Source organism: Pholcus phalangioides, unplaced genomic scaffold (genome assembly GCF_987345545.1).
Source record: "Pholcus phalangioides strain wild (caught in Gottingen) unplaced genomic scaffold, Ppha-v1.0 ptg000029l_1, whole genome shotgun sequence".
Lineage (NCBI taxonomy): Eukaryota > Metazoa > Arthropoda > Arachnida > Araneae > Pholcidae > Pholcus > Pholcus phalangioides.
The window spans coordinates 7,920,715-7,934,775 of record NW_028301619.1 but is presented as its reverse complement, the minus strand read 5'-3'; the positions used below and the strand labels follow the sequence as shown (position 1 = coordinate 7,934,775).

Below are 14,061 nucleotides of genomic sequence, written 5' to 3'. Positions count from 1 at the left end.
TGTTGCGCAAAAAGCGACGCGAGCAATCCCGGGTTCTACACCCACGGTGTCCGATTTGTCTGGCATTCTGGCAAAATAGATTTTTTTTTTTGAATCTGCGATTTTATATAAATTTATCTATAATTTCAGTGAGATCGACGAACAAGACCGAAAACCGCGATCTACAATGAACCGAGAACGGCACGTGCCTCGAGAAAAGACAATAACTTTCACTTAGCGACTAAAAATGTCGCTGTCCTTCTGGAACGTTGACGTCGGGCACAATCGATTTAGCACTGGTTGACTTGGAGCAGCGATCAGAAGCACTCAAACGGGCTTTCTGTAGTCACCATCACAATTTGCAAGCCCGGTTTGACCATTTAAAAGTCCGGGTTTATCATTTTGTACCACGATGGATGTGGCCTCAAGAAATTGTTATTTAGAACCGCATGGTGATAATTAGAACCGGAGGATTATATGAAAATGCATATGTGCATATGCATTTGCATATAATAGAATACAAGAGAGTGTGCATATAATAGAATACAAGAGAGTGTGCATATAATAGAATACAAGAGAGTGTGCATATAATAGAATACAAGAGAGTGTGCATATAATAGAATACAAGAGAGTGTGCATATAATAGAATACAAGAGAGTGTGCATATAATAGAATACAAGAGAGTGTGCATATAATAGAATACAAGAGAGTGTGCATATAATAGAATACAATACAGAGTGTAATAGAATACAGTAAAAATAGAATAAATCCCTTAGGGTCACAAAGTGTCTGTTTCATCGTAATGTTACTTTTTGTGAAGTTTATTGTTTTGGGTTTTTCTTAGTTTCATTTGTATGTTTTATGAGTTGTGTCACACAGTCCAATTAAAAAAAAAATATTTTTAATCAATGTAAATTCTGCGCTTGAAGACGGCACAATGTCATCGAGTTACTGTACTGGATGAAATTTGTATTATTTCCAAATTAGGTTTTTTCTGTGTAAATAATTATGGTTTTATTGAGAAATGTCAGTTGTAGCTTCCAAAATACGCATTCTTATAATGATAAAAATCGCAAAAAGTGGCAGCAAGCAGTTTTGTTAATTTTATTTTCTTCGTGCGGATAAAAGTAGTAATGAGGGAGTAGCCACACAAATGGATCACAATTGAAAAGTTCAACCTCTACGTCATTTTTAACAATAATACATGTATCAAGGATATAGGGTCATGTTGTAGCCTTACTATGAATTTAAAAAAATGAACTAAAATACGTGTGAAAATTTTTTAAATATTTGTTTGAACCATTCATTCCAGAGAAATCATGTACGTAGTGACAAAACTGTTCGTGTCAACATAATAATGATTCATTATCAGGATTTCAAGCCCATCGGAAAATATAAATAATCAGATTTTCAAATAAGAAAATTATCAGTTTGTTGACTTCAATTATGATACGTGAAAATCTGATATTTCATTGGATGTGTGACAAGCTACCTTCAAGTGGCTTTTTGGTTCATAATGTGACCGCTCTCTGGCAGGCGAACGAAGCAACGTGCTAGTTGGCTTAAACACAGCACAATATTTCACATTACAGTCCGTACTATATTTAATATACAGGGCGCATAAGTAAAGGGGCATATGGCATTTTACTGGCGAACCATTGGTCCTAGAGGCATACTTCCAGTTGGAAAAAGTACCCTAATAATGTGTAGTACTCAGATATTTGATTCATGATGCCAGGGGTACATAGTTATTAAAATAAAAATGTTAACTTTTTATGCGGACACCCTGTGCCCCAAAACCCAATTGGAAAGTTGTTTCCCGGTCTCCCACAACGGTCCCCCGGTTCAACGTAGAAGATATTCGAAGTTAGTTGAAAAAAAACAGCATTAAATGAGGGGAAACCATTTTACCCGCATTTAATGCTGTTTTTTCCCAAATTTCCTCAATTTTTCGAATTCGCATATCTCGGTGAATATTGCACTTAGAAACGTGAAATTATTTTAATTGGCATCGGGAAAGACAGAGCAACAACTTCTTAATCGGGTTTTTTGGCACACTGAAGAACACTGACTTTTTGTGACACTTGCTTGATGTTTTTTTTTTTCATTTCACGAGTGATGATGGCAGTCTTTCCATGACCGATGTTTATGTCCGTAACACAACTTGTACAAAAAGGAAAAGTCGGCCCTCTTCTGGAACGTTTGATGAAAGGAAATTCATCGGAATAAGTATCTTTAAAATTGATTAAATATGTTTTTGCTTATCAGTATTCGTGTTTTGTTATATCGCACGTTATAACAAAATAAATTTTGACCACATGCGCGTGACTATAATCTTCAATTATTATCCAGGACTATTGGCTGCTAAGCCATTTCCCTGCACGGTAAGACAAACAACTTTCTTGTTACCATCAAAGGGTTTGTAAAACTTCCTTAAAAAGGGAATTTCCCCATTTAGGACGTGTGACGTCATTTCGAAAGGGGAAAAAAAGAGGCTTCATGCCCCACAAGAAATTCCTTAGGGATTGTTTTCATAAGCGGTGATTTTTTTAATGAAGTAGGGTATTTTAAGGGACAATTAGGGATTTTTGTGATTTTCGTAAAAATTCGGGAGATTTAAGAACTTTTCGGGAGGTCGAGCGATGAAGCTAAAATTCGGGAGATTCCCGAAAAATTCGGGAGACTTGGCAGCTATGAAATGTAGTCATACACCTTTTTAGAACTTTTTTGCTAATATCCACAGCATTGTTCTTGCAGGATAGGAAAATTGCATTGAAATTATTTGGAATGCTGCAGGCCAGTAGTAGGGCAGTTGAAAGGAAGCATTAGGCCGAACACATACTGGGGATGTGAGCGGAGAGGTACGAAATAGCGGCGAAAACAAATGTACTGTTTTGTTCTGCGCCTCACATACTCGGGCAGCGAGACGAGGAGGAGAAAGAGGCAGCTCAAGAGGTACGCGACTCTCTCAAGCCGGTTTGTTTTCATCGCGAGGTAAAATCAGACGCTATTTGGGGATTGGTCAGTTCTCTCCCCTTTTTTTTTTCTCCTCACTCTCTTGGAAAAAAAAGAGAACTTCTGAGGGGGGATCATCATCATCACACCATTTGGTTTGGAGGGAGTACTTCGGATTTTTTTTCACTTTTGGCGCTCTCTCTTCTTTTCGATTCCCATTTTTTGTGCTTAACCCAGTCTATCCTAATTTAAAAGTTTGACGATTGTTGTGGTAGCATTTTACGGATTAATTACCCCGTCATTTTTTTAGACGTGAATATTTTTCAAAATCTTACTGGGACTACGAGATAGATATTTCGCAAATTTCCGCCCATCCCATTGCGCTTTTTGCATGGAAAACTACACTATGTGCAAGAGAACTTCCTTCTGACGAACCAACAGTTCTGCAACTAGGAAGGGGGCAGAGGGGGGGGGGTATGGTTTACCGGGCGTAGTATCAGAAGGGGAGCAAATTCCATCCCTTAAATTTCATCTTTTCAATTGTCCCCGAATAGTTTTTAATAACAAACGTACTGCCATGGGACATAGCCCCCCCCCCGCCATGTTCTGGTGCCTATTCCAACCCCCCAATAAATTTTGTGTTAGTTGGCTAAGAACCCCCTTCCCCAATTAATGAATAAATAATGCGGGGCACTGCACCCTTCTACATACGGGCTCGAGGCTCACCACGGAACGACTGGCAACTTTCAGCCCTCTCAATGTTTTTCATGCCCACGCCTTTGCCCTGGGCTGCAAAATGTAAAGGGTGGCAAATTTTTGTCGGAAACTGGAAAACTACTAAAAAATCATAAGTTATATACCACTATAAATCATTATGCAGTCGCTGGGGCTGAAAAATCATTTCTTCCCCACAAAGACATCAAAAATCTTTTACAAAGAAAACTATCTATGTACTGTCTATACCAGCGGTTTTCAACCAGTGCTCCACGTGCATTGGTTGAGGGGGGCTCCGCGTTCACTCGATGAAAGTAAAATGAACCAGTAAATTTTATGACCAAATGAAAAAAAAAAAAACGTAGCGTACGGGGCTCCGTCGTAGAAATTATATACTAAAAAGGGCTCCGTGACTCAGAAAAAAAGGTTGAGAATTGCTGGTCGACACTAATTTTCTACTCAATACTGAACATGTTCTTAGAATTTCAACAAAAAAATTGTAGAGATTTTTCCAGGAACGTCATTTCAACGTTTTCCATGGTAGGGGGGAAGGCAAAGAAAGAAAACACACATGAACTCAATGTATGTATATCTACTCTATAATATAAAACACAAACTCGAAAAGTGCCTGTTTCTAAGCAACCGAAATTAGTGACGATTTTACGTTACGGAAGTGGGTGACATTTTTTGAGTGGCGGAAATCTGTTACGATTTTGGGTCAAGTTTTCATTTAACTCTAGCATATTCGGGACCCATTTGACCCATCGGGACCAAGTTACGTGCATTTACGGAGAGGCTCCCACATCCTACAGCAGGGCGCCTAGACTGGAATAGATGGCGAGCCCTCAAACCAGCTTTTCAGGGGCCCTCTATGGTTAATTTATAGTGTGGAAAATCAAAAAGTGATAAGAATCGTTCCGGCCCCTGTCAGCCCTGCCTTTGTGGGGGGGGGGGCATGTCGAGAGGTATAATATACATATAACACCAGTGCTCCCAACACACAGGGTCGAGATACCCGGGGGATTGCACGTATACCTTAATGGGGAAGTTAAAAGGTTTGATTTCCAGGGCCCTTGATGGATCTCGTTGTTTTCTTGCTGCTTTAACATTGAAAAATTTGCGATAGCGGAAGCCCAAGATATATCCAGTCTGTGGACCCCATAAAATTTGCGAATTCGGTCACGGGTAACTGAGGGGGGGGGGGCTGGAATTTATTCGTTGGTAAAATGAATACAAATGAACATTTGCCGTGGCACTCACAGGGGGGATGTATGACAAGGTCCGAGTCAGAGGACCGTTTCATTTTGGGGGCCTGGATGAATCTCATTTTTTTCTGTTATTTAACATTTTAGAATTTGCAACAGCGAAAGCCCGAGATAAAGCCAATCTGGAGGGCCCCACTATAAGTATGCGAACTGGTGTCCGAGGTAATTGGTTGGGGGCCTTGGACTTTATTCGTTGGTAAAATGAATACAAATGAAAATTTTTCATGGCACTTGCAGCGGGGAATGACCAACAAGCTTCCAAGTTGGGGCCCCATGTTTACAGGTTTCATTTTGGGGGCCCTGGATGAATCTCATTCTTTTCTGTCGTTTAACATTGTGAAATTTGCAACACATCGATAGCCCGAGATAAATCCAGTCTGGGCCCCGCTAAAATTCAGCGAATTGGAGTCTGGGGACCCCATGGGCAAGTTTTCTGGGGGTACTTGATGAATCACATTTGTTTTACGTTGTTTTATTATTGTAAAATTCGCTTCTTCAGTAAGCTGGTGCTTTCACATGTCCCTTTCCATAACGCTGATGAAGTGGAACGAAATAAACAAGACATGTTGTGATGAGAAGGGGGGGGGGGGGGGTTGGCCGCCAAAGGCTGCAGGGGCGCAGAGCCCCTAGTATATATATATATTTGTATGTATATATACCATTTTTATCGTATTTTCAAAAGCTCCCCTACCTCGAATGGCGGCCCTGGATTTGTCAATACGTTGATGAATTAGCAGGGGTTCTCAAACTGTGCGCGCCAACCTTCGTCAGGGGTGCAGCTTCGCAGTGGTCCTGGCAAAGGTTTCTCAAAGAAATGCTTTGCTTACAACTGCTCTTCACATAGGCGTACGTACGGCAAAATTTTCTCGGGGAGGGGGGTTCAAATTTGTTTTTCCTTCTGGGGGTTTTACGTTTTTTCCGGCAAAATAACACTATAATCTTGGCTTAGGTGGGGAGGGGGGGGGGGGGTTAGAACCCCAAATCCCCCCTTTGCGTACGCCAATGGCTCTTCATATGGGAAATGGGTGGCGCGGGTGGAAAATGTTTGAGATCCCGTTTTTTAGGAAAACGAATAAACACCGTGATGATTGCTCATCGCTTACTAACATTGTCGAAACATGGTTTCTGTTTTTTCTCTTTTATTTTATTGTACTGAATATCTATTATTTCCGTGGATTTGAATTGGAATGTCGTGTGTTATGAAAGAGGCACAAGATTTTTTTCTGATGCAAATAATGAACATCTCACACACAATACATATTTCTGTATTTCTTAAAAAATCGAAACCAGTTGATTGCAGCATCCGTGCGTTCATTGAAATTGGTTATGCACAGAACATGCCGGTTATAAGCAGTGCCGTCGTAAGGCATGGGCCCACCAGGGCAAGGACCGTGGGACCTCAAGATAAAAAAGGCTTCACAAAAGTGAGATGTGGTTGAGATTTTCGGGAATTTGCCTGGTAGGGCCTCAGAAAAATCCTTTGGCCCTTGGGCCCATGATGCTCTTAAGACGGCCCTGCATATAGGAGGAATCTGTAATTTTGGGATTTCATAAATAATGGATCCACACTGATAATTTGTGCTTAACCACCACGTATACATTTATCGCTAATAACAATCATTTTCATAATGATACGCTGGCCATAAAAAAATTACGGTTTCATCATCGAGGTATATGGATAACTTCTCGCTTCATCTCATTAACGGTAATATTTTCTTTTGAAAGTATCGAAATTAGCTTCTGCGGATTGTAGGCATGTATTTTTATTCAGTGTCTAACTAATTGTATTGTCTCTCTATCTTGATTGAAGTATAATTATTTCAATCTTTATACATATTGTGCAATAATATTCTTGTGCAATAATATTCGAAACAACGGTTTGATACAAGAAGTCATTAAAAACATATATAAACAGGACTTGTAGTCTTTTGAGGATTAACGCGTTTATTGCAGCGCTTCTCAACCTTTTTTGACCCACGGAGCCCTTTTCCGGTATGTAATTTCTATGGCGGAGCCCAGACGACTATTTTTTTTTATTTATTCATCAAAGTTTCTGACTTATTTTTATTATTCAAAAATATTAATTATTTTTTTCAAATTTACTGGTTTTTTTTATTTATTTTCCTCGAGTGGCCACGGAACCCCTGGGAGTTTGTACGGAGCCCTAAGGGATCTGCGGGGCACTGGTTCAATCATGGCACAATCGATCATGTTTACAAACAAACATGTTATAAACAAACTTTTTTTTCCCGAGGGACTCGCCATACATTTTTTTTACTCTAATATCGCTGGCTAGTTTAATTATTTTGTAAACGTATGAGGACGTTGCATTTTTCATCTTGCGACTTTTTTTTAGAATAAGATTCAGTATATAATAATAGTCAAAGTATTTTTCTTGTCCGAGCTCATGGACCCCACTTTTGGATGCTTGAAGAAGCGAGTATATGGGACCCCAGCTACATATAAGTGGGTCGCATACTGATGAAATCAAAATTTGGAAGAAAAAAAATTCTTACAAAATGTAAGAAATTAAGGTTACCGGCACTAGTTGAGCCTATGGCCGTAATGTGCCTTTTCGGGGCAGACTTTCCCCCTTTTTTTTGGGGGGGGGGCTCTTCTTGAAAGGGTTATTATTCAAAATAATTATAGATTTTTGGGTCCCCTATTCACCTCAGGAGCCCTACTCGAGGCCCTAGCTGAATACTATTTTTAATATTGAGTGCCATTTTTTTTAAAGACCAATTTGTTAAATTATTATCCATTTTTATTCCTTTTAAATTCATTGAAACAACGAATTGCAAATTCTTTCTGGAGCAACTAAAATAATAAATTATTGATAATTTATAATTAAAAGAATTAACTGCCTTGCTGCATATTGTAGTTCTGTATTTTAAACTATGGGTTTCTCCTCCAGTATTAAAAAATATTATCAGAACATTATTTTCTATGAATGAGCACTTACCTGTTAATGCAAGTGAATACTTCAATATTTAAAATATATATACTTCTATATTAAAGATCTTTCATCAATTTATCTGTTTCATATTTAGCTTCCAACAAATAACTTCACCTGATAACTTTCATTTGATCGTATATTTCATTTCAGTTGATTAGAAGATGAATGATTGAAGTTGATTAATAGAAACATGAATTGAATAACAACTTGCACACATTATTTGTCATACAAAAACATTTTATTTCAAACATATGTTCATAGAGAGTTATCATAATCGCAATTTATTTGTTGTACTTTTCTTAGAAATCGCACCTTTCAAGAATATAATTTTTTGAGATTCATTAATTTTCATTTGCATCTTCAAATGTTGATTTACCTGAAATTAGAAAGAGGAAGAAAAAAACACCTTTATTATGCTTATCAATCTTTAAATGTACTGTATATTTGATTTCAAATTATAACAGTCTTTAGTTGCATAAGTAGAGATAATTCGTGCACAATAGCACTTTGTCGACTCGCCACCATTTTATCACAGTAGGATCCAAAATGCATCAACTGTGTTTTACAAGGGAGGCCTGGTATTGCACACAGATGCACTTGTTCATGTCTAGATGTATTTATCTAGGGCTTCACAAATCTTAGGAGCCAACATTGCAAAAAAGAAAATCATACTGACACCTAAAATTTTCTATGCAGATCACAAAATATTTGGAGTTTATGTCTGCATCTTCCAATATGTGAAGATCATCACTAAGTGCTGAAAAAGTTGAATATAATTTGTTTTTACTTTGGATTATTTCTCCTAAAAATATGCTTGGCTGCCAAGAAATTTGGCCGGCACCTAAAATGTTTTTCAATTTTTCGAGCCATGGTTCTACCCTAAAATTTTGGTCAGACAGATGAAGTGAAAAAACCTATTGGCACGCAGCTTACTTCAAATTTTCACTTTACTTTCAGCTTCGCTCTAAAACACATCCTTAGCAATCTCTTGTGGATCGGGGAACCCTATTTAAATTAACATAGAAATTTTGCAGTGTTGTATGGTCTTACTAGTTAAAAAGTATGATATTATTTGTCGTCAATTATATTAATTGTTTTAATATTTCCATTCACAAAATTTGCTAATCAGTAAATATGATAATAACATTTTCAAAAAATTAATATTGCTTTTCAGTTAGCAAAGCTTCTAAAGGTTTTTTTTAATGTCCTCCCTCTCATTTATATAGCCAAGACAGGTTTTTCAACAGTATACATGTTTTTACTTGCACTGGTCAAATTTTGAGTGGTACAGGTAGTCATTAAGAAATCTATCTTAATTTGCTCAATTCAATTATGTCAAAAAGAGTTGTTCTTTCAATAGTATCTGAAAAAATTATTATAAAGATAATTACTCATAGCAAGATATTTCTCGAGAGAAATCAATATGGTATGGACTAAAAACAATGCCACCTTTCCCCCTTGCTTATTTTGTTTTTGCACATATAAAATGTGTCGCTGAAATTACAATAATTTCAGAGGGAAGTATGTTTCTGTTAAGTTTTATATTGAGAAATATTCAAGTGATTTTACAGTTTACAATTTTTATGAATTTTCTCAACTTAAAATTGAATGTGTATAAAATAGGTTATTTTATTCATCATGCAACATAAATAAGACACTGAAATACATTTCTTAATAAACGTGTGAATTTATGTAATGCAGCCTCTCCGAAATGCTATTATGTCTGCGATCTGATATAACGCCAAAATTATTTGGGTGGGATGGTGGCATTAAATCGGGGGTTCGACTGTATTTGTTCCACTAGGGTTGTTGATACAAAAGAAATCAGTGAAAATGATGTGACACAATGTTCAAATTTATGTCATTAAATCATGCATGGAAATATTTTATTTTACATGAAAATAATAATGGTAACTGTTGCTCAAAGTCAAATACAAAGAATTAAAATTACCTTTGTTTGCTCTGGTAGAATTGTTTAATAACCTTGAAAACCTTCACATAACTTCGTAGCTACCTACAGCCAAGTTCCTGGGAAACAAAATTTTTCAAGAGTTAGAAAAGTCTCACAAATGTGTGTGTGTGTGTGTGTGTGTGTATATATATATATATATATATATCATTTCATTATAATATATATACCTCAACACTAAAAACTGTGCCTGAAATTAAAACTTTGTATTTTAGTCCCAGCATTGTACGAATTTCATTTTTTATATCAACAAAACAATATAATGATTCCTTATTAAATATTCATCTCAGAGCGAGTTACAGAGTGCAATTTTTAAAGTAGTAGCATATGATTTTTTTCTGAAAATTTAACTTTCACTAAGTATTACAATATTGTTCATTTGAACAGTTTAAAATATCAAATCTATATTTTAATTCTTTACACTAAATTTAGTGCATGAGTTTTACAAAATTTAATATTTAACATTACTGCCAATTTTTACCATGCTTTATTTCAATTTCACCATTACTCATCACAAAAAAATTAATTAAAATTTTTTGTCATTTAGGTGCTATAATTTATTATCAATGAATTATATTTGTAATTATTTATTTACGCATGTGCTCAATTCATTTAGACATAATTTTTCATTAAAAAAAATTAACGTAGCAAAAAACATAGAATGTAAAATTTCAATTTGATATTATCGTAATTGAAGATTCATCTTTCATTCGCCATGTAAATATTTTCAATACAACCCAAAATATACATGGGCTATTTGATATTTTTCCAGCATTACCAAGTGGGATCCACTGCCCTATTGATTGGGTGACATTATGTCCATTTATATTTTTAAATAACGCATTTACCGAGCAAAAAAATATTAATAATATCTCTAACACTTTTCTTATATAGTTCGATAGCAATAAAATAATTCTTACCTCAGTAATGAACATGCTAGCACTTCGTCGTGGCTTCGATCGCCGATGTCAACAGAAACGTATACGACAGCAGGTTTTTGAGGATATAATGATGAATCACTTCAACTTTGATGACACCGAAGATATAATCCAAGTTTTATCTGTCATTATTATCGTAAAAAATTGTTTAATTCGAAAAAAACCAGCATATTTCATCGCTAAATATCACAGTGAGAGCTCGCGGCCAGAGGCGAAATTTCCTCTTTTCCAAGATGGCTGCCGTGAACTACTTTTCTTGCTGCTTTAGGACTGGTGCTAGGCAGTCCTTAGCAGCGGTCTTAAGTAACTACTAAAAAAAGTCCTTAGCTTAGAGATAGTACCGAAAAGTCGAACTACTGGCCATCTAAGGACAAATTGGGGCTTAACTACTTTTTTTCGGCTAAGGACCGCAGAGATAGTTCACCCCCAGGACTGCAACTAAATGCTTGGTCACCCGGTGCAAGCGCGCATTTGGACGTCCCCTTGTAATGTTAGAGAGGTTTCGGAATGAAATTTGCGCCCAGAGTCCAGTGCCCGGGGTACGAGACCCTCCTGCTCCCCCTAGTTGCGGCCCTGATGAGGATGCATTTCACACACTTATTTTATTTATTTATATACTGAATATATATTTTTCTATATAAGGGGATATATCTGCGACCCCCACAAAGGATCCGTAGAATACAGAAGAGAATCCCTCCCTTCTTTCTCAAACTACTAGAAATCTCGTCGTTCTTCCACTTTCGTTGACTTTCCATTTTGTTGTTCATGAAAGAAGACACAGACAAAATTCTAATTCCAATGGGAAATTTTTTATGCTCTTTCATGGCCAAACAGATGGTTAGCTATTTTCCCGTCCCACTATCATCTGTGCATGGCTGTCTTTTATTTATTGTAACTTGCCAGCATACGAAACAAAACCTGACGTTGCCATCCAGGCATTTAGAACCACCCCACTCAAAAATGTCAGACAGACGAATGTCAGTGCTCGTTATAGCTAACCAAAAAGGAAAACGACCTACCCTAGGCAAGTCTCCCAGACCTCTTGCATTTTTAGAAAAAAATGTTTCAACTTTGAAACTCGAACTATAATGGATTGACCATTCTCGGAGAAAAATAATTTTTTAAGCATTTTAATATACATTAGCTGCTATAGTCCAGGTCAATAAGATATTTATCTAAAATACCAAAGGATGTTGAGAGGTGTCGTGAATTTGATACCCGATTCATCCTTGTGAGAAACTTTCCTGACACAGGGGAACAGAAACGGCGACATGACCACAGAGAAAGATTGCAGCGGCAGGAAGTCCCACACAGAGGGGTTAGCCAACACCTTCTACTTTAGAAGGTATTGGGTTAGCGCACCAGCCTATCGGCGAGTATATAAAAGGGCTGTCGTTCAGAATCCGCAGTAAATTGTACGTGCCGGTCTAATTAGCCCTCACGTGCAGAAAATGACCATGGTGCGACAAAAATGATCAATGATACACTATTTACTTGGGAACACATTTGAGAATTTTCGGAGTCACTTTATTGATGCTCCAAAGGGACGCTGAACTAATGTATCGTATGGATTAAAATTGTCTTTCGGCTCACTCCACCCTGCCCATAATATACAGCACAGTTCTCAACCTTTATTTTGTCTTGCGGAGCTCTTTAGTATATTATTTCCATGACAGAGCACCGCACACGGGCCTCCTTTTATTTATCAGATTCACGATTTATTTTATTGCCCTGAAGCAACCGCGGAATCCCTGGAAAGTGCATCAGTGTTGAACCGCTGCTATACAGTATTCCTACAGATATAAAAAAAAATTCAATATTTATTTTTTAAAAATACGGGGGGGGGGGGGGGGGGTGAGCCTCGCGTACACCTGTGTGAGCACCCACGAGTTGAAAATACTTCCAGCCCAGACCAGAACTGTCTCCTCGCTCCTAGTTGTGGCCATGGGATTGCTTACCAATTTGCATGCTTAATTTCGAAAATCTTAATGAGATCTCATTATCATGAGACCCCTGACCGGCATACGTTAAGACGGCCCTAGGAAAGAAGGGAGATGTATTTCTTTTATACTGCAGTTAAAAAACGAACGAAAACCCTCGCGAAAATAAAAAATGGACCCCCGGGCATCCTGTATGGGAATCAATTTCACTACATTATAACTGTTTTACTAAGTTCCCTCGTGTTTGCATTGTACAAGAAATCTGCAAGCGTACATTGCTCTAATTTAAGTGTGACCGAGTTCAAAATAAAAGCAAACACAAACACTGCATTAGAAAAAAAAAATTTTCTTGGTTATATACAATCAAAATCATTAAACTCTTTTAAAAATGCATCTAATGATTTTTTTTCTCATATAGATGTGTTTCTGATAATTTCCCTCTCGTGGAAGCTGCTTCCATTGACTTAGCCATAGTCTCCGAAACTTTTTGTTCCATCGCCCCCTTCATCAGAATTTTTTTCCTCTCATCGCCCCACAACTCAAGTAAACCCATAGGATTCTATGTTAAATCAGTAGGTTCTATCGCCCCCTTCTACCATTCCATCGCCCACCAGGGGGCGATATTGCCCACTTTGGGAAACACTGGACTTAGCATTGCATATATGAGTTGGAAAAAAAAATCAGAAATAAAATTTTTAAAAAATTAAAAAATATCTTGACAATAACTCGTTTTTGTGGCATTTGCTCAAAAAACGAAGTTTTAACAAGAACAGTGTGCAAAAAAATTCATTAGAAACCAGTAATTTGAATCGGGTGACGTCAAAACGAGTTTCATTCTGAGGCGCATGCTTACTAGTGGCTACATATATATAGAGCCCCTTTATAATAGTATATGAAGGTGTCTTACTAGTGGCTAACCTTATATATTCTAGAAACCTTGGAGAAAAGTAAGTTTTTGGAATCGTTAAGTCGTTAAAAGATATTTTTGCATTTATCCTAAGACAAATTCCACAAATTTTTTTTATTCAAATCAACGATTATTGTAATTTTTCCACATAGTCGTCATCACATCCATGCATGACCCAATATGCTGTTCATCAATAAATATGAAAAGAAGAGTTTTTACAGCTGTTCAAGACTTGGATTCACAAAAAAGTGCTATTCCATGCAGCTCAAACCTGATGCTGTTTCATACAGGGCCAGTGCATCCGCTCTTGTGATCAGAAATATTTTTTCTCCATATAATTATATCTTGAAATGCAGGACCGTAGTGTGCCTCCTCGGGCCACTCTTGAAAGGGTTATTAAGCAAAACAAACGTAAACTTGTGTGAGGAACCCCCATTT

General features: G+C 37.2%; 1 long non-coding RNA gene across 1 annotated transcript; it reads right to left on the bottom strand.

Moving 5' to 3' along the window:
- Positions 1-8,128: 8,128 nt before the first annotated feature.
- LOC149067643 (uncharacterized) lies at positions 8,129-12,550 on the bottom strand. The gene is made up of 3 exons (XR_016195336.1): positions 10,759-12,550; positions 9,821-9,897; positions 8,129-8,245 (listed from the first exon to the last, which is right to left on the bottom strand). It is a non-coding gene; the product is annotated as an uncharacterized LOC149067643 (long non-coding RNA).
- Between the last annotated feature and the right edge of the window lie 1,511 nt (positions 12,551-14,061).